This window comes from Lagopus muta, chromosome 8, assembly GCF_023343835.1.
Source record: "Lagopus muta isolate bLagMut1 chromosome 8, bLagMut1 primary, whole genome shotgun sequence".
Taxonomy (NCBI): domain Eukaryota; kingdom Metazoa; phylum Chordata; class Aves; order Galliformes; family Phasianidae; genus Lagopus; species Lagopus muta.
In genome coordinates this window covers 20,182,785-20,200,641 of record NC_064440.1, presented here as the reverse complement: position 1 = coordinate 20,200,641, position 17,857 = coordinate 20,182,785, and the positions used below count along the sequence as shown (strand labels likewise).

The 17,857-nt window shown below is 45.2% G+C and overlaps 1 protein-coding gene across 8 annotated transcripts in view; it reads left to right on the top strand.

Annotated features, from left to right (window-relative positions):
* Position 1: 1 nt before the first annotated feature.
* The window catches only part of WIPF1 (WAS/WASL interacting protein family member 1), a 45,069-nt gene continuing 27,213 nt past the window's right edge, over positions 2-17,857 (top strand). For 2 of the 8 annotated variants that reach the window (XM_048953729.1, XM_048953735.1), the window contains exon 1: positions 2-123. The gene's annotated coding sequence lies outside the window, so the exon portion shown is untranslated. The other 6 variants (XM_048953736.1, XM_048953734.1, XM_048953731.1 and 3 more) reach the window with 6 other exon arrangements.

Here is a 17,857-nt window from a genome sequence, read left to right as displayed (position 1 = left end):
GCGCCCCAGAGCCGCGGCGCGGCGCTTCCTGCCGCTATAAATAGCGCCCGGCCCAACATGCCCCGGCCGCGCTGCGGCTGGAGTGCCGCCGGCAGCTGCCGCCGCCTCGCCCGACGGAGCGCGGTAAGGGGTGCGGGGAGCGGACCGGGCAGGGGCTCCCCAGCGGCGGCCCCGCTCGGCGCCCCGGGGTAAACAAGGCGTGGCGAGCCGGGAGCCGAGGCTCGCTTCGTGCTTGCTCTCTCCCTCTCTGTCTCTCTTTTCTTCCAGACTGCTCTGTCTCGGGCTGGGACGCGCTCTGCCTTCTGAAGCTGTTCCTGCTCATCCTCTGTGCGCCCGGCTGGCATCCCTCCCCGCTTTCCTCTGGCTTTCCTTCGCTCCCCGGGTTGGAGAATGGCGTGGGACGAGGCCTGGCCTCCGGGAGCACCCCGGTCCCTGCGGGCCGTGGCTCTGCCCGGCCCCGGGGGCGGCGGGTGGTCGGTCCGGCGGCGGGACGGCTGGGGGCGGCACCCGGCACGTGCCCCGAGCTGCGGCACCCTGCGGGGTGACATCGCGGCCGGCGGGTGCAGCGGGAGCTCGGAGCGGGGGCAGTGCCCGAGGGTCCCGCACACAGAGCGGGCCGGGGGTCGCTGTGAAGGAGCCGGGCTTGCAGAGCTCACGTAAGCAGTCCTAAAGTGTTAGCTTAGCCCTCCTCCAGGCTGTGTGGCCCCGCTACCCTGTGGTTCCTGCCTCTCAGGAAAACCCCTCCTGTAAGGCAGGGCTGTCCCTCCTCTGCGTGCACTCCTTGTTGCTACCACGTGCTCTTCCTGGGCCTCGGCACTGAAAAATGGCACAGAGCTCGCCTCTGGCGCTGAGTAGCATGTGCCTATCCAGAATCTGCAGCGAGGTAGCTTCACATTGTTTCTTTATTTTTGTGGTGTGCTGTCAAAGAAAGGGTTGTTATCGGGGGCTGCTCTTGGCCTTCCTGGTCTCCAGAGGGTGGGCAGCACGCAGGGTGTGAGGGAGGGGCAGAGTGTGCTGCCTTCTTCCACCTCCATCTTTCCCTGTCCACAGGCAAGGCTTGGATTTTGTGTGGAGATATCCTGCCCTCACCACCCACAGGCACCCAGCTGAGCAGCCCTGGCTTAAGGAATGGTGTGAGAGGCAGCATGGCTGAGGGGAAAGCTGCCTGATCTCACGCACTGGGCAAAACAGTGCGTGGTGCTGCTGCTGCTTCTGGAAGAGCTTGGAGGACCTTCTGCTGCGTGCTCCTCTCTGCCAGAGCAGGGCCTGGAGTGCGTAAGGAGGAAATGCAACTGCTGCAGAGCACTTCTGCCCGCTGTGCTGCTGGAGCACGTGAGGGGAGGGAGGGACAGGGCGGTCCAGGAAGAGTGCAAGAAGGCAGGGAGCGGAGAGAACATGCTTACATGCACATCATTTAAGGGTTGTTTAACAAGAGTGACGGCAACAAGCCTAAGACTGCAAGGTTGTATTTCTGAGTCCTTGTTACTGCTCCTCCTACTGCTTTTAGCTCCTCTGGCGCTATGTGTGTCCTGGACTCCTCAGTACCCTCTGACTCCAGCAGGACATTGTCCTCAGCCCATCCGTGTGCATGGGATTGCCCTGCAGCCCCTCACATGGAGGCTAATGTTCCTGCAGCTGCTTCCTTAAGAATGGTGAGGGATGTGCTGTCCCTAGCTGGTCTCTGGATGCAACTGGGTGTACTTACACAGCTCACAGTGGAGCTGAGGGGACTGCTATCTCTGTTCTCCCTTATCTCCTTCTGCTGCTCACCTGCCCTTGTTCTGTGCCACAGTTATCTGTGGGTGTGCTGACAGGTTCAGCAGTCCAGGGTAATGCTGCCCAGAAAGGAGATGGGAGGAGGAGTGGCTCTCCCAGCCTGGGCTGCCTCTTGCTCTGACAGCACTCCTGTCTCTCTGGCTAACACTGCTGCTTTCTAGCTCTACTGAAATTGTACTTCTTACAGCATTGCATTGCTCTCTTGATGGCAACAGGCAGCAAGATGTTGTCTGTGGGGTTGTGTGCTACAACACTGCTGTAGCTGTTGTTTCTATTTTCTTATATTTTTGAGAAACCCAGAGTCATTACAACACTGCATTGGGATATTAATGCTTCTTCTTATGCAGCAGAGGCAGAAATGGAAATGTTCCTTTAGAGGAGTGAAAGGAACAGTTTCCTAACTATAGCCTTCGCACCAGATGCCTTCCAGCCTTCTCATTGAAGGTTGCTGAGTGGCAATGCTGATAGCTGTGTGAAGGAGCTGCTTTTCAATATTGCTCTCCATTACTAACAGTGCAATTAGTTTTAACAGCCATTTGCTTTCTGCTTCACTTGTGTAAACACCAGGCTTTTCTTGGCGGAGGAAAAGAGAACATGTTGGTGTTGTCTGATAAATGTGACGTGAGGACAGAACTTCATAGGTTTCCTTTCACAGCAGTATGTTGTTCTTGGGGTGTGTGTGTGTGTGTGTGTGTGTGTGTGTGTGTGTGTGTATATATATACACAGTGGTAAAATGTCTCTGCACAGCCATTAGAAATGTTCTAAGCTCTTACTATACTATGCTAAATCTTATCTAGATAATTGACATGCTTAGGAACCATGAGAAGTAAGGAAGCAGTGGCAAGGGTAGGGGAATTTCTTTACGGTTTGTGCTCTTGCCAACATGAATGTCTTAATTGTGGCAAGTTCACAACAATATGAAACCCTGTGAAAGTTCAAATCTAGTGAAATGCTTCTGTGTTCTTTCTACAGACTTCTTATTCTTGGTTCTAATGCAAATGCTTTTTCTTCATGTGGTGCACTCTGACACTTGGCCAATAGCATCCACTGCCATGAAGGATGGGCAGGTCTCCTGGTTTAAAACTCGTGGCTCCAGCTGTGTTTGAGCTGGATAGGGTGGAGGCAGTGTTCCTTATGTGGGGAGAAAGGTGGAAATGTTGGAGGTAGCCACAAATCTTCAAGAGCTGTTTGCTTTGGGTGCTGCTGACTGTGTAACTACCTGCATTCTCATTAGCTGCTGGCCTCATAGGTGTACATAGAAATCCATCTGTTGCTGAGTAATGACTGTGGAACTGTTGGTCAGCAAATACCCCCAAAAAAGGATGGTTTAAAAACAAAATTTAATTAAAAAAAAAATTATCAGGATTGGTTTAAAATATTTTGGATGCTGTCAATGATCAGTGTGCTGCTGGTGGTGTGCTTTTGTGTAGTATCAGCTCCATGTGTAGTTATATGTAGAAAATGGATAAAGTTGGTGTTCTATTGTGACTCCTTGCAAGTAGTATGCAGGTGCTGCTGTGTTGTGGGTGAAGTCTGAATGGGGAAACGATGACACTTTTCGTGTGGGATTAACCCTGGAGATGAGGGCTCTGACATGCTGTTGCTGCTCAGCTGTGCAGGCCTCACAGAGCAGCTGTGCTTTGGTTCCCTCCAGCGCAGGTCACTGCAGTGCAGTGCCTGTAGGCTCGGACATGGGCAGCGAGGGTGCAGTTTCATCGAAATTTGAGATCAAAGGCATTCAGAATAGAAAGCTTCCTTGTTCCTGAAAGGAGATGGACAGGAAGCACAAGTAGCACTTGAGAATCCGTTTTGTAACTCTAAACTCTGCTGTAACCCCTTTAGGAATCATCTACATTTGGATCCAATCACACGTAAGTACGCTTTGGAGTTTAAATGTTTCTCTTTGTACCTTAAATTACTGTTGCTGCAGAAGCAAAGTTCCCAATGTTTAAGCTGCTTCTGTGGCACCCATGGTCTTTGCTCCCTCCTAGGGCTGAGCCTGGGTGAGCAGCACTCTTGGCTTCCACGCATGTGTTCCCAGAGGGACCTTCTCTGAACTATTAGCATCTCTTCTGCTACAGAAACTCAAGGGAGCTCTTTAATGGGAAGAAATATAGAGGCTAAGATAAATGTTCATAGCAGTTTCAGCAAGCCCCAAATAGCTTGTGCCTGTTTCCCTTGTGATAACGTCAGGAAGTGGGGTGATTCCCTCTTCCTACTCCTTCTTAATGTTTTTGGTGAATGCTGTGCTTGAATACTGAGATCTGTTGCTGTGAGGAATAGGCAGAGTGGAGCAGACTATTATCCCCCAGAGTATATGGGCTAAGTGGTTTCAGAACATCTGAAAATGGCCTTAAAGTGTGAATAAAGGCTTCTAAGAGCAGTGAGCAGAGAAGCACAGTGAGGGAAAATGGCTTTGCTTGAAGTCTCATAGCAGCAAGTCAGTAATAGTGCTGGGAAAGGATCAGAAATCTCCTGACTAGTGGGCTGGTGCCATTGCAGCTAAAAGATGTCGTATTTAAACAGGAAAGCTTCTTACCCTGTGCAGCTGCTTTCAGATTACTCAAGAGAATAGCAACCCCCAAAACATGTATGTGTATGTACGTGTGTATGTGTGTATATATTCAATCTGTCACTTAGAGGGATTTTTATACTAACAGTTAATTACATTTTCTCAGGCAACACTGAGAACGTGAGATCTGGAAAAGAATTTGTGAAATAAAGACGAGCTGCAAAGGAAATTTTTAGAAAGTGATGTTATTCCCAGTTTGCTGCATAACAATTAATCTCTTATTTTTAAGAGAGAATGAGAGCAGAGAAAGCTGTGTGCCGAATTCAAGTTTGGATCTCTCGTCATTTAAAAAAATAAATCACTTGAAGAAAGATTGTTGGTTTTGTTTTCCTAACATGGAAGCTGAGGAAGCAGATCGGCATTTTAGAGAGTATGATAGAAGGAGTTAAGCAGTGAGTTAACTGCATCTGTGTTCCAAATCCAAATGCTACGAACAAGGCGCCATTCAGATCTTCAGTTATAAGATTTATGCTGAATTCATTATGCTGGGTTTGAATTCTGTTGGGAGAAAAGAGAATCATAGATCTGTTAAAAGTCCCTTTTCCCATTTTGCTGGCTTGTTTTTGAAGAGATGAAGCAGGGTTCTCCTTTTCCATCTCCCTGTATTTGTCTAGCACTTACGCAGGTCGTCTGCTAATTATTAGCAGCTGTGAGGCTACTGAGTTACATAAGTATAGCTAGCAGTCAGCAGAGCCTTGCATCATTCTGCGGATCTGTTCAGTGCAACAACAGATAGGTTTTGTAACTTGCTTGACATGGGCATCAAACTATTCAAGAGAGCATCAGCAGGCACGGGAGGTCAGGAAATCCTTTAAGTCGTAGAAATGGGGTACAGTAATGTGCTGTTGTGTTGTCACAGCAGCATGCTGTGCAGCTGGCACGTGTGTTGTTGGCAGGCTGTGAGGAGGGCTGTGTTGGGCTGATCCCCGACAGCTGAGCTGCCAGCTGCACAGAGTGGGATTGTCTGGGCCAGGAGATGGGCAGTAGGAGCAGAGCAGGTGTAGGGGTTTGGGGCATGTTGCAGGTTAGCCATGCTCTCTGACATGGCTGCATACAGCAAGCTGTCCTCAGTGTTAGAGAAGGCTTCTTTACATTGGGAGTACGCACAGCTGGCAATTTGAGGTCTCTTGGCCATGGAACTGCCTCTGTGAAGGAGAGTGTGTTGGTGTGGGCGGCCCGAGGCTGGCAGAGCTGGGTTCTGCCTCTGGGTTTGTAATGCTGTCAGCACAACATGGGATTTGGTTAGCAGCATGAGTTCCTTCCCACAGAACCTTCAGGGAATACAGAAGACTTAATCCACTGCAGTTCTGGGTATTAAGTCACAGACTGCATAATGAGCTCTCTGATCCAGGCTTTGATTTTTGTTTTCAGATTGCTCTTGTCTTGTTCTCTGCATTGCTGTTTGAAAGACCTCTGTAGGCAAAAAACTGTAAAATCAATATTGTGATTTTGCAGTGATATCAAATCTTCGAAACACGCAATCTTTACTGTACTTGTTCTGTGGAATTAGAATGGTAAAATGAGTTCCAGGAAGTAGGGTATCCCTTCAGACTCTGGTCTCTGTTAGTGGCTCGGATCTGTTCCCTGGAATGGGAAAGCAAGAGAGGACTTTGCCTGAGCTTCCATTCTCTTTATTTATTTATTTGTTCATTAAAGCAGCAATGTGAACAGTGAAGTCCGAGATTCACTACCTTCAATCAGTGGTTTCTCCCCACCTCTGGGGAGTGAGAACAGTGGATAAGGCCTCATGAGCTCACGGTCTGGCAGCCTCTGAGTTACATCGGGTGATCGGCACAGCCCTCAGGTCCCCAGCAGCCTGAGGCAGCACTGTAGGGTCCACTGGTGCCAACTGGGATTGTCCTTATATAAGCAGCTTGTGCAGAATGGTGCCTGACTTGTAACTAGCATTAGCTAAGTCCCTTTTTTTATCACTATAGGTGATTAAAGGGAAGGATGTCCTTGGAGGAAGGGGAGGAACTGGTTACTCTCTCCCCCTGCCTCCTGCCTAGGAAGTGGCTGTTAGAAAACAGCTAGTATTCTTCACTTACTGTGTGGAAACCCTTTTGCATCAGCAGTACTAAGCTCTGCAGACCTCTGTTTCCCCATCTCATCGATCCTCCCACAGCAGTCACTTTAGTCAGTGCTCTCCTCAGGTTATGATTTGCCTAGCACATGAATAGCCTTAGTTGTGGCATTTCCTAAAGCTCATCCTCTCCTAGCCTTCAGTTTGCATGGCTTTCTGTTAGCCTCATCTCCTGGGCCCTTAGCAGACTCTCTCTAACTTCTTTGGCCTTCTGCAGTGGAGTGTCTCCTGTTCTGTTCTGGGATGTCCTACATCTCCAGCAGTCCGTACAGGAGCAAGGAAGTTCTTGCGCAGTCTCCCACAGAACATCAAGCATGCTGGATACAAGCTGAACTTCATCTCAGCTCCTACCAAGTCTGTTCACATTGTAACTGTTACAGACTGGGGCAGATTACTTTTACAAAGCACTTTACTGCTATCTGAGAGCCTTCTCTGGACAAAGCAAGAGGCCCAGGGTATTTCCAAATGTTTGTTTTGTATTTCCATGCAGGGAAAGACAGAGAATTTTCTTCCTTACTTTCACATTTCAAGTTACTTGAAGGAGTTTTAAAAGGAAGTATCGAATATAAACTATAAAGGGTGTTCTGTGTATGTTGCAAGTAAACAAAGCCCTTGGTCATGCACATAGTGAGTTTGCATGACTTGATGTATTGACCTTTTTCTCTGCATCTCCATTCACTTACTTGCTCCTTGGTGGTTTTTTTTATAGTTGTACATATTGCCTTAGATTCAGGACTTCTGAGATAGGGATGCATTTATTTTTTTTTTTAATGCTCTCTAAAATGCATTTTCTATTCCAGTAGGATGAAATAAAATTTAGTTGATAGCAAAATCCTGGGGTATACTGCATGCTTACATGCAGTAATGCAGAAGTAATGCCTTCTTAAGAGAATCCAGAGGAATACTTATTTCCTCATCCTCTGGTTTTGCTTTTCATAGCAGATCTTTACAGGCTTGATATCTCCAAGACTTACTGTGGCTTACTCTTTTCCATTTGTGCATGTGTTCATGCATGTTGATTGGAGTTGGAGGAAGACATTAGCTGCTATAGGGAACTAGAAAATAGGATATTCCGTAACTGACAAACTGGACAGGTTCCTCCTTTATTCTTCTAAAATATGCCAGTTGTTTAGTGGAACACCCCTAATAATGCAAGTGAATTGCAGGGTGAAAGGCAGTTGGATGTCATCATGCACAGTACTTAAGTGAGAACACTAAGGGACATTGTGCTTCCAGGGGAAAGAACTGTCGTCTTCTGCTTTTTGTTACTTCAAAAGTTTGCCAGGAAAGTTTCCTCTTAGGAGCAATAACAGAGTTTACAATTGCTTACAATAAAAGTGGTATAACACTGCTCTTTGCTTAGGCTGGGAGCTTTTATTCCTCTTGCAAGCCTGTTTGCGCACTGTCTGTTTGCTAATCAGTGAGACTGATTAGGCATTAAAGAACTCGTGGTTGTGATGCAGTATACTATGGTGTTTTAACAGCTCCCAAGGCCTTCACTGTCAACTATGCACAGAAGCAGATAAAAACACAATGGAAAAACCCTGCAAGAAGGGAAAGTAGAAAGAACACAGTGTATTTTTACCTTCTTCCTTTTATCTAGAGATAAGGAAGTGTCCCACTGCCATTTCACAGCTAAGCTTGACTCTGTGCCTTAGGAAGTGAGGAGAGACCAAAAAACCCCACCAGTGAACTTGTGAAACAGCAGGCAGTGGCACTCCTTGGTCCTGTGGTGCCCTTGGTATGATGTGAGGTCACTGCAGGATGGACAGGAGCACTGTGGTGGGACTGCCCTTGGCAGCATCAGGGCACCTCTTCCCCGGGCTCCCCAGGCTGTTGTCCCTGAGGTGTGTGTGTGGTGTTGCTCCCTCTGGCTGGGGCGGCTGCTTAGTTTTGGAAATCGGGATAACTTTGTTCCTGCTGCAAAGCTCCCACAACCTCAACATCTTTCTTCCAAGGGATTGGGCTATCACTGTGGTGTGTGACTGTTTGGAGGGGGTTGAAACTACAGTCTACAAGCGCGTTTGATGCAGCACACCTCAGCTCTATCCAGTAACGTTTTCACCATTTATAATCTTACTTCTCTGTATTTAGTTCTGGCATATTCAGGTCCTGATTCTTTTGTTTCTCAACAGAGCATGTGATCCTGGTAGCACTGGAGTTTTCTGTAATGCACACCAGTGCAGGATCTCCAACCCTGTCACTAGGGAATCCTGCCTGATGTGAAATTAGGGACCGTTTTTTTAACTATTCTTAAAAATATAATTATGGAAGTAGTTAGTTTGAGTGTTCAAAGGTCGCCAAAACCAGCATTCCCAAGAGCACCGTGGTGCACTAGCTTTCTCATTAAAAGTTAGGAGAACTGTCCCAATTAGCAGCAAAAGGCCTGAAGTTAAATATGTCACGAAGTTTACCTAGCTCCAAAGTGCTAACAGTGGAACCTGAAGCAGGAGCAAACAGCCTGTGTAACAGCTGCCATAGCCAAGCCCCTGCTGGCAGCGCAGGAGGTGGCTACAGCAGCACCTTCGGGCTCACACAGTGAGCTGTGGTGCACAGCATCACCTCCCTGTGCTGCCTGATGTTCCTGCTCTGTGACAGGCTGGCTCTGCTGGGACTTGGCCCACAGGCATCTGGCTCTACCAAAATGACTAGAAGTGATTAAAAGTGCAGTTATAGCCTTCTATATAGCCTTCTGTGGGATTTCTGCTGTTCCAAGCCAGAGCGCTAAACTGCAGCCCCTACTTTTACTCTCAGCTAGTGAAACTGGCAGCTTATCCTGACCTCTATGGTCATGGATTCAGAAACCCAGCTTATCTTAACATGACAAGCTGTGAGGAGAGCTGGCATCCTTAACCTGCTGTGAGGCAGAGGGGCTGCTTTGTGTCTGGTCAGTGCAGCCTCGTGGCAGCAGCTGAGCCATAGCAGTATAGGGAGGCTAGTTTCTAGATCAGCAATTTATCTCTAAGCTCGAGGAGTTGGAAATAAACATCACTGTTTTCTATCAGTTTCTGTGTAGTGTAATTGCAATAAGTTGGTAATCCTAAGTCTACAGTGGTTCCTGCTCAAAATGATGTTGAGGAGCAACTTCAGACTGGAAGGCACTGTGGAGCAGCCAGGTGATGGATGTGGGTTGATGATGCACCCTGATGGCTCTGAAATCACCGTGAGCTGTCTGGATGCAGCCCCTGCAACTGCCAGGGGGGCTGCAATTGCATGTATGTGAGGGGCAGCGGCAGCGCTGGCTTTCCTGAGCAAGCAGGGAGCTTCAGACTCAAGGCTTGTCTTCATGTGCCTCTCATGGAGTCTGAAATTCCGTTAGCTTGGCTAGTGTTCTCCTCATTCATAGTGATCAACTCCACTAATTCTTAGGGATAGCACAGATAGTTAACTGAGATTATGGCAGTGCGTATACGTATTCATAAATTGAGCCTCCCTTTCTCCTGTTTATTCTTGGGAGAATATTCTTTTTTGATAAGTGTTAATGAAAGAAAAATCCACGATCCCATCTTGTATGTGATGTGATCTTGTTCTCCTTACTTGGGCGCACCTCTGCTCAGTGTGGAGCTGCTGGCACTTGGACATGTGCGAAGAGTAACAAGTCTCATCCACTGCACAGCAGAGGAGCTGGTACTGGTTTATAATAACCCAGTAAGTATGTACAGACTCTGATCTGTTGTCTATATTTGGCATCTAGAGGCTCCTGATGTGGAAAATACCGCCCATGGGAAAAATGTAAAAAATGGACTAAAGTTCCTGCTCTTGAGGACTTATTTAAAAAACAAACAACAAAACAAAGAAACGGGCATGAGCTTTGGGTAGGATGCTGCTGCTGTAACATTGTGTGCAGATCTTTACGCCAGTGAAATAATGCCAGTAAGTACTCCTGTATTAGCCTGCTATTTGTCAGCTCCCTTTCTATTTTGTAGATAATCACAAATTTTCAGTGCTTCTATTATGAGCATTCAGAATGTAGAGGAGGAAATAATTTATATGAAAGCAGTAGACGTCTTTCAAAAATGAAACTAGTTGCTTGGATTTCATAATTGCATGTGTTGAACAGATGATGGAGAAAAAAGGGTCTTGATTTACAATCAAAAATAATAGGCAAAATCCGCCTAAAAAATCAAATGATAAGAACACAGAATTTGATAGCAATTTTTTGCAAAATAATGGTTTAATTGTCATGCATCTTAATAGTCTTCAATTTATATGTTAAGCTCCAATTCATGCAGGCACTTTTAGCTACAGGCATTTAGATAGAGACATCCCACTTGAAGAGAAAATGTAACTTGCTACAGAGGTTACACTTTCAGACTGTAGACCATGTCAGCTGGATACCTGGTCTCATCAAAAAATGCTGTTTCTGTAGCTTTAAAATGTATGGCCATTGTAGTAGATCGCTATTTCTTGGGTGCAGATTTATTTTGCTCTGTTCCCCTGTCTGTGTGTGAGTGTACATGCACAAATGCTGATGGGAAGTTGAGTATAAAGTATTACTCAATTTAACTGTGTTAACTGCTTTTAAAACAGTATTTTCTACTGAAATAACCAAGTATATAAAAACTCTTCATCATATGGTTCATACCTGAAGCTTCATAAACTTTAAAATTCATGTTAATAGCTAAAGACAAATTGCTCAATAATAAATATCCGATATTATCACCATCATAACAGTGCTCATATATTGAGAGAGATAATTAGGCAGTAGGCATGCCTCTGATGAGATGTAATACATTGTTCTGGAAAAATGGCTAGGCAGCTTTTACTGGGTAAGAATTGTTGAAAATACTCTTTGGAAAGACAGCAAATGTTTTCTGTTTGTGCGTCTGTTGTGTAATCTCATTCTTTGATCGAGTCCAAGGGAAACCATGTCTCAAGGTTATTGTGTAAAAAGGCCACAAACTGAGAAACAAGGTATTATGTGAAATCGAGTATTATAAGTAGCCAGCAGTAAGGTTCCTTTTCATAGAAGTTTGCTTGTTTGTTTTTGTTCCTATGAACAAACTAAATATTTGAATTCTCTGTAGTGATATGAAGAAACTTCTGTAAAATAGTTACCTTCTTACAATGTATCTTGTGATTGCTTTATCCTAATTAAAGAAGCAGAGTAGGACTCTTCCTCAGGAGTCCGTTAATATCAATATTGCCAGGGGTGCTGGGGGCCGGACAAGCAAATCACTTTGAGAGCACGGTTTGTCAATTCAGGAGTTCTCTCTCAAGTCAAGAAATTAGTAGGTGTTTCTAGGCATATTGTGTTTTCTTACTAATGGCTTTTATTTACATAGCTGTCTCCTGAAAGGATAACCTGTGACAAGCAAGGGCAATAGCTGAATATATAACATCTCTCACATGCAGCTGTTAGTTCTATGTAGACTTACTACAAGAAGAAAAAATAATTTAGAATTTTCCTGCTTTTTCAGATTCCTCTTCAAAATTGTGAATACATCAACGTAGGGAAGTATTGTTCTTTGTTAGTTAGTTACGTGGCAGTGGCATTTTAATACCTGAAATGACAGCTGAAATCAGATTTTGGGTGTGAGAAGAGAGAATCTTTTCTAAGACTGTTCCTTATGGCGGTGGGCAAAGAAGAGAACCCACTTAAAAATTAAATGCTTAAAGAAAAGTAGAATAATTTCTAATTGCACTACTAGTTTGCTTGCCTTTGCGTTTGTTGTCGAGGTATAATGGTCATAAAAACCCAATACCCTAGCAGGTTGGGAACCTTTAAAGATTACACTGGAAGCATTTTTTTTCCTCTACTCAGAAGAAGGGAATTTCTTTACACTGAAGTTTTTGTCCCAGAGTTTGTTGTTTCTGGTTTTAGACTGGACTGGAGCAGTGTGAGAAGCTTTCATCTTCCCCACAGACGGCTATGGAGGAGGGAAGTCTTGGCTGTAAGACTTTGTTCATGTCCTAGATGAAGGGCAAGATGGAGTCCTAGTAAGATTCCTCCATCATTGTTACCTCCAAGGAAGTGTTAATATTCCATAGTTCTGAAGAGACATAGTGGGCACCATTAAATATTTACATCTCTTTGCGAAGTCACGCTGATGCCACCAGGATAGCGAGCTCTATATCACACATGCTCTAATTCACCCCAAACACCCACTGTTTACTAATCTTCAGCCCCCGTCTGTGCTGATAATGAGGAAGAGGAAATGGAAACAGCAGGGATTACATGCTACTGAGAAGTCCCAGTTTCCATGCCTGGTTGTAATTCTTTCAACAAACTCTTGCTGACTGTGCTCCTGCTTTGAAGTTTGAACACCTCTCTGTTACTGCTGAGCTCTTGTGATTTGGCAAGCAGATTTGGGATTTTTGTAGTTGTTTTAGCAGCCCTGTATGACTATGTACTCTTGTGCTCACAGGTGTTATGCCCGCTCGAGGTCAGAAGCAGTACAGATTGTATTGCCCAGTCACGGGGACGTTAATAGCTTGTATTTGCTGGTGACAGGTACCAGATGGAAAACATTCTTCACAGAATCCACTGCTGTGTGTGTGTGTGCAGATATGGCCGTATCAGTGAGATAGGTGAGATTCTATATTACAAATAGTGCCTATTTTTGTAAGGCCAGTGGTATGTGTGAGTTTGAATTGTGGCATTCAGCATGCTCCATTAGTTTGTATCACCTGGACAAGAATCATCAAATGTGTTGAGATGTAGCTATGCCTGTTTCTAATCTAAAACCTCAGAGCCCCTCAGAACCCCATAGCTGGCGCAGGACAGTAAATTATCTATGTAAAAGGCCCTACAGCCACAACCATTAACATCCTGGTGTAGTTCATCTGTCAGGCCACTGTGCAACTTATTATTGCAGCTGGGGTGGTCCTCTTTGGTAAATCAAACACTGTTTGATTGAGTCACAAGTGATGGGGAGTCAATTTAGAGTCTTAAAAACAACTTTTGCCATTTACAATGTTATGGGCACATTTTATTAGTCACTCAGGTGCATGAAAGGAGGACGTTCAGGTGGGCTTTCCTCTCAGAAGATGAAGTGGTTTTGTCTTGCATGTATGTGAAGTGTGATTCAGTGTCAGTTACAAGCAGTTGGCTTACCACCTAATATAGCTACCAAAAATCCCAGAGGAGCTACAGTGCTCCAAAAGGTGCCAGTCAACAGATTCTTCATCTATGACAAGGACAGAGAAGTAAATGGCCGATGAATAGAGGACTTCAGATGCCTCCCTTCTGCAGTCAGAGCTGACAGATCCCTTGGTGTTCCTGGTGGCCCAGGCACAGAGAAGCTTACCAGAACAGGCCTTGTGGAGGCTGTGTGGGCTTGGTGAATCCCCCAGGTGTCACACACCTGCATGTGCAGCCCCAGTGAAAACCATGGAGCTGCACTGAGATGCACTGGCTGGAGTGACACCCTGGAGGACACTTTGGGCATGGCTTAAGAAGGAGATGGCTAGGAGTTGCTCGCTGAGAAAATGCATTCCCTGCAACTTGAACAATGTTGAGAGGGGTATCTGGGGGGAGTATAGAACTCCATTTCCCCCATCGGAGGCTCCAAGCTCTGGCATGGTGTAGCATATGTCATTACAGCATTAATGTGTTAAAAGTGATTTTGTAAACACAGCCCCTTGAAAAAAAGAGCAATAAGCTCTCTTGTCAGTGACAACTGTTAGCCCAGGAGCTGCTGGGTGAGCAGCTGAAGACGAGTACAATGAAGCAGTGTGTTGTGAACAAACACAGCAACTTCCTGAACTCTTCAACTTCCCCTCTGTGCCTCTGAAGCCCAGGGTCCGGCATATAATAACTCTGAGCGCTCAGTGCCAGAAAGTGCTTAAGCTGCATGCATCTCACAGTGCTCTCAAGTGTCTTCCAGTGTAAATAATACCCTAATCTCTCCTTGGCCAGTTGGCCCAAGGTTGTAAGTTGGGGCAGAGCAGGTGCATCTGTGGACACGTTTGTACGTGTACTCGGACTGCAACCACCGGAGCTCAGAGGTGCATGCACAAGTAGGATTCTGTGTGCCCAAAAAGTGTCATATAGGAGCACCCGTCTCATGAAGTAGTCCTTCTTTCACTCATGTATTTCCTTTTGTGGGGGTTTCCCCTGCATATCTGCATTTAAAACGCACGTCATTTATTAGGCAGATGTGATTTGTGCAATGTGTAGCTGCAGTAGGTCCTTAAATTTGAGGTGCTTGTACTGGAAAACCTTGTTATGCTAGACAGGCATTCTCCTTTCTGGAGTTTGTCCCTCCACATTCATCTGTATCTTCTATGGTATCTGCCAGCTTGTAGGGCAGTTGGGATTGTCAGTGGTTGTTGTAGCACAAGTGCAGATCCTGGCAGCCTGTGAAGTCCCACTGCATGTTGCTGTCTCTTTGCCACAGCTTGCTCCTCCCAGCTCTCTGCGGGGAGGAGGATTCCTGCAAGCCGTTCCCTCTCATTTTCCATCGGAACTAGTCATGTTAACCACAAACAGAAGGAATTTGAGCTCATTTCACTTGTTTGGTTGAAGCAAGAAGCCTGTGGGGAGTGGACCTGGAGGTGACCCCTGGTTGGTGTTCATCGGAGGCTGCTCACAACAACCAGGTCTTCACCTGGTGCAGTTGAATTTAGAAGATGTCGTTTTCAGTGGAAATCTTGTCATGCACTTAGAAATTGTGTAAAATGCACCAAACAGCATGCACAGAAGCATCCTGTGTTGGCTTGCTCTGGGCTTCTCTGCGTAAGCTCTGGGTTTGTGTTGTAGTGTGGTAGCATTGCAGCCAGTTTTGTGCCAGCAGTTGTTCCCTGCTGAATGACAGTGAAGATTCCATGGATTAAAAAGAAAAATCAAAGTGTTAATTTCTGAAGGCTACTGACTATTACAACTCTGTAAATTTACTCATCTGATCCATGAGTTTACCATCCGTCCTTTCATGACCTATGTTCAGGCCCATTTGTCCCATTCTAAAATGACAGTATGTGGATACATAGTGCTGAGAAGAGAATCTTTGCTCTTCCAAAGTCATAAACCCTTTCCCATAGGACTGAAACTCCTATGAAAATTGTTTGCCGTGTTCTAACGAAAAATATTTCTAAAAATTTACACTAAGTGCAACTATTCAAAGTAGATACATCAATATTTTTCCCACTTGACAGCCTGGTAAATGAATGCCTTGAACTAAAATTTCCCATGCATTCAGTGTAATTACATTCTCCACTGTTGCATTTTTTTCCTCTTTAAAAAGAGAGAGATGGGAGTTGAACATATTGTAATAGAATCACATTTAGGATTTTATTAATACACAAAAGTAGTACAAAAAGGGCCATTGAGTCGTGTAGTGACTCAGAAGGAAACGGAGGAGGGCTCTTTCTGCGTATGTACAAATGTCAGTGGTTCAACATGTCATGGGAGCAGAAGTCTTTTAAAACATGCTGTAGGAGACAGCTTCTTCATTGGGCTTCAAAAAGTAAATGAAGCAAGTCTAGCAAGGTGCAGTGAGGAAGCACAGGGTCACGTGCTGCTCTACAGGAAACGAGATTGAAGCGACTGGGGAAGTTCAGAGCTTCGCGACCTCCACCAAATTCTAATAGCACAGGTTAGTCTTTTTAAAATGCCTTTTAACCATCCTAAGGGGGGGGTCCACTTGTTGATTTTCACTGTTTTGGTGGAGCGGGGAGCTATGAAGCGGTTAGCAAGGCACTTGTGTTAGCAGCTGGTGGGCAAGGTGTGGACTTTGCAGCAGGGCCTTACAAGGCAAAAATAGGAAGAAGGTTTTCTGTGAGTTTGTGAGAAGCTGGGAGCCTGCCTTGCTATTTGATGGCAGCATAGAGCTGAATCCTGGTAGAAATACAAAGAATATCTCTGGCTTTTCAAAGTTTTTGATATAATCAACGGATGACTGGTTGTTTTGTTTATTTTCTAAAAGGTTAATGCTTTTCATTGTAGCAGGAACTTTGTCATTTTGGCTGGTACTGAGTTTATAGCTGTTCTATTTGATATTATCGATGTATTCTCTTCTTAAAGCTTTTCTCATGCTTTGTGGTATCTGTTGAGGAGGTCTGTCTCAGCTCTGCTGTGCTGGAAGCTTTTTGGCCTGGGAGCCCCCTGTGTTGGGCAGGAAATGGCACTGGTTTGTTGCTGCAGCACTTGGAACTTTCACAGCGAGCACATTCGGAGGGATGTACAGTTTGTATCCCTAAGTAAAAATGTATTCATTATTTTTAAATATTACTAAGAAAAATGTGATTAACTAAAATTGCTGAACGTGAAGTTGAAGTGAAAGTTGAAAAGAAGATAAACTTACTGATGACAAAATACAGAGTATTTTAGAAGTACTTCACAGAGTTTGAAATAAACCTTGTGGTGGAGGTTTAGCTAAGTTTACTACACAGTTCTCCATCTCTATCATGCTAATGGGAGAGATCCCTGGAAATGAATGAAAGAAAGAAATCTTTCCTCTTGTGCATATGAACTTCAGCAAAAACACAATCCTTCATCCCCTGAGGCTGGTTAGGCCAGGTGGTGCGTGGCTTTCATGGGCAGTATAGCAATGATTGTAAGATGGGATGAGCCCCCTGGGGTTGAGTCCCACAAGTGAGAACCCCCCCCAGCCTGGTGCAGGTGCACGTGCTCCTGGCAGTGTGGGGGTGGAGGAAGTGGCACAGGATGTGCACGTAGCCCACATCAGGGACAAGGATGCTCTTACTTGGAAATTGCAGAGCCTGGTGTCTGGGCAGCCTTGTGGAGCTTACTGTTAAGTTTTGAGCTTTAGAGTTTTGCAAGCAGCAGTCTCTGGCCTTTGCTGGGCCCCTCTGCTTCTGCGAATCTAGCATGATTTGTAAGGAGTGCCACAGTTCTGTCCCAAAGCGGTCTTTCTGCTCTATTAAGATTTCTAATCTTCGGCTTTGTATTACTAAGAATGTAATTTAAAACCAATTTAATAAAATCCCATTGCAGACGTTTTAATTTCAACCTAATCCTGCTTTATAGTGGCTCATCTCATACAGATTAGGAGTTGTTTTAAATTACATACAATGGCTTGTAAATAATATATTTGACCTTCCACCCTGTGGTTCATATTAGGTATTTGAAATTGAATTCAAAAGTAGACTGGTGCACTTTTCTAAATAAAGAAACCCTCAGCTTCACACCTTGTACCAAGAGCAAGCCCAGCCAGGGCTACAAGAGGGAAGGGGCATGGGAGAGGGGTCTCCTGATGGGCCCCTTGCACCAGCCTGGGTTAAGAAAATCAGAGCAAGAATGTTTTTTTTCCCAAACAAATTAAAAAGGAAATCTGCAAAAAGAGAAGAGGGAATAAGGAATACAGACTAAACAAAAGGAAGTAAATATGGGTTGGAATAGGAGAGAAGGAAACCAAAAGAAGAAAGTAGTAAAAAATGGAACCAGATGGGGACAAATTATGTGCTCAGGAAAATAAAACTGCGCTTTCACTGTAGTTCAGAAGGAAGGAGGAATTGGGTGAGT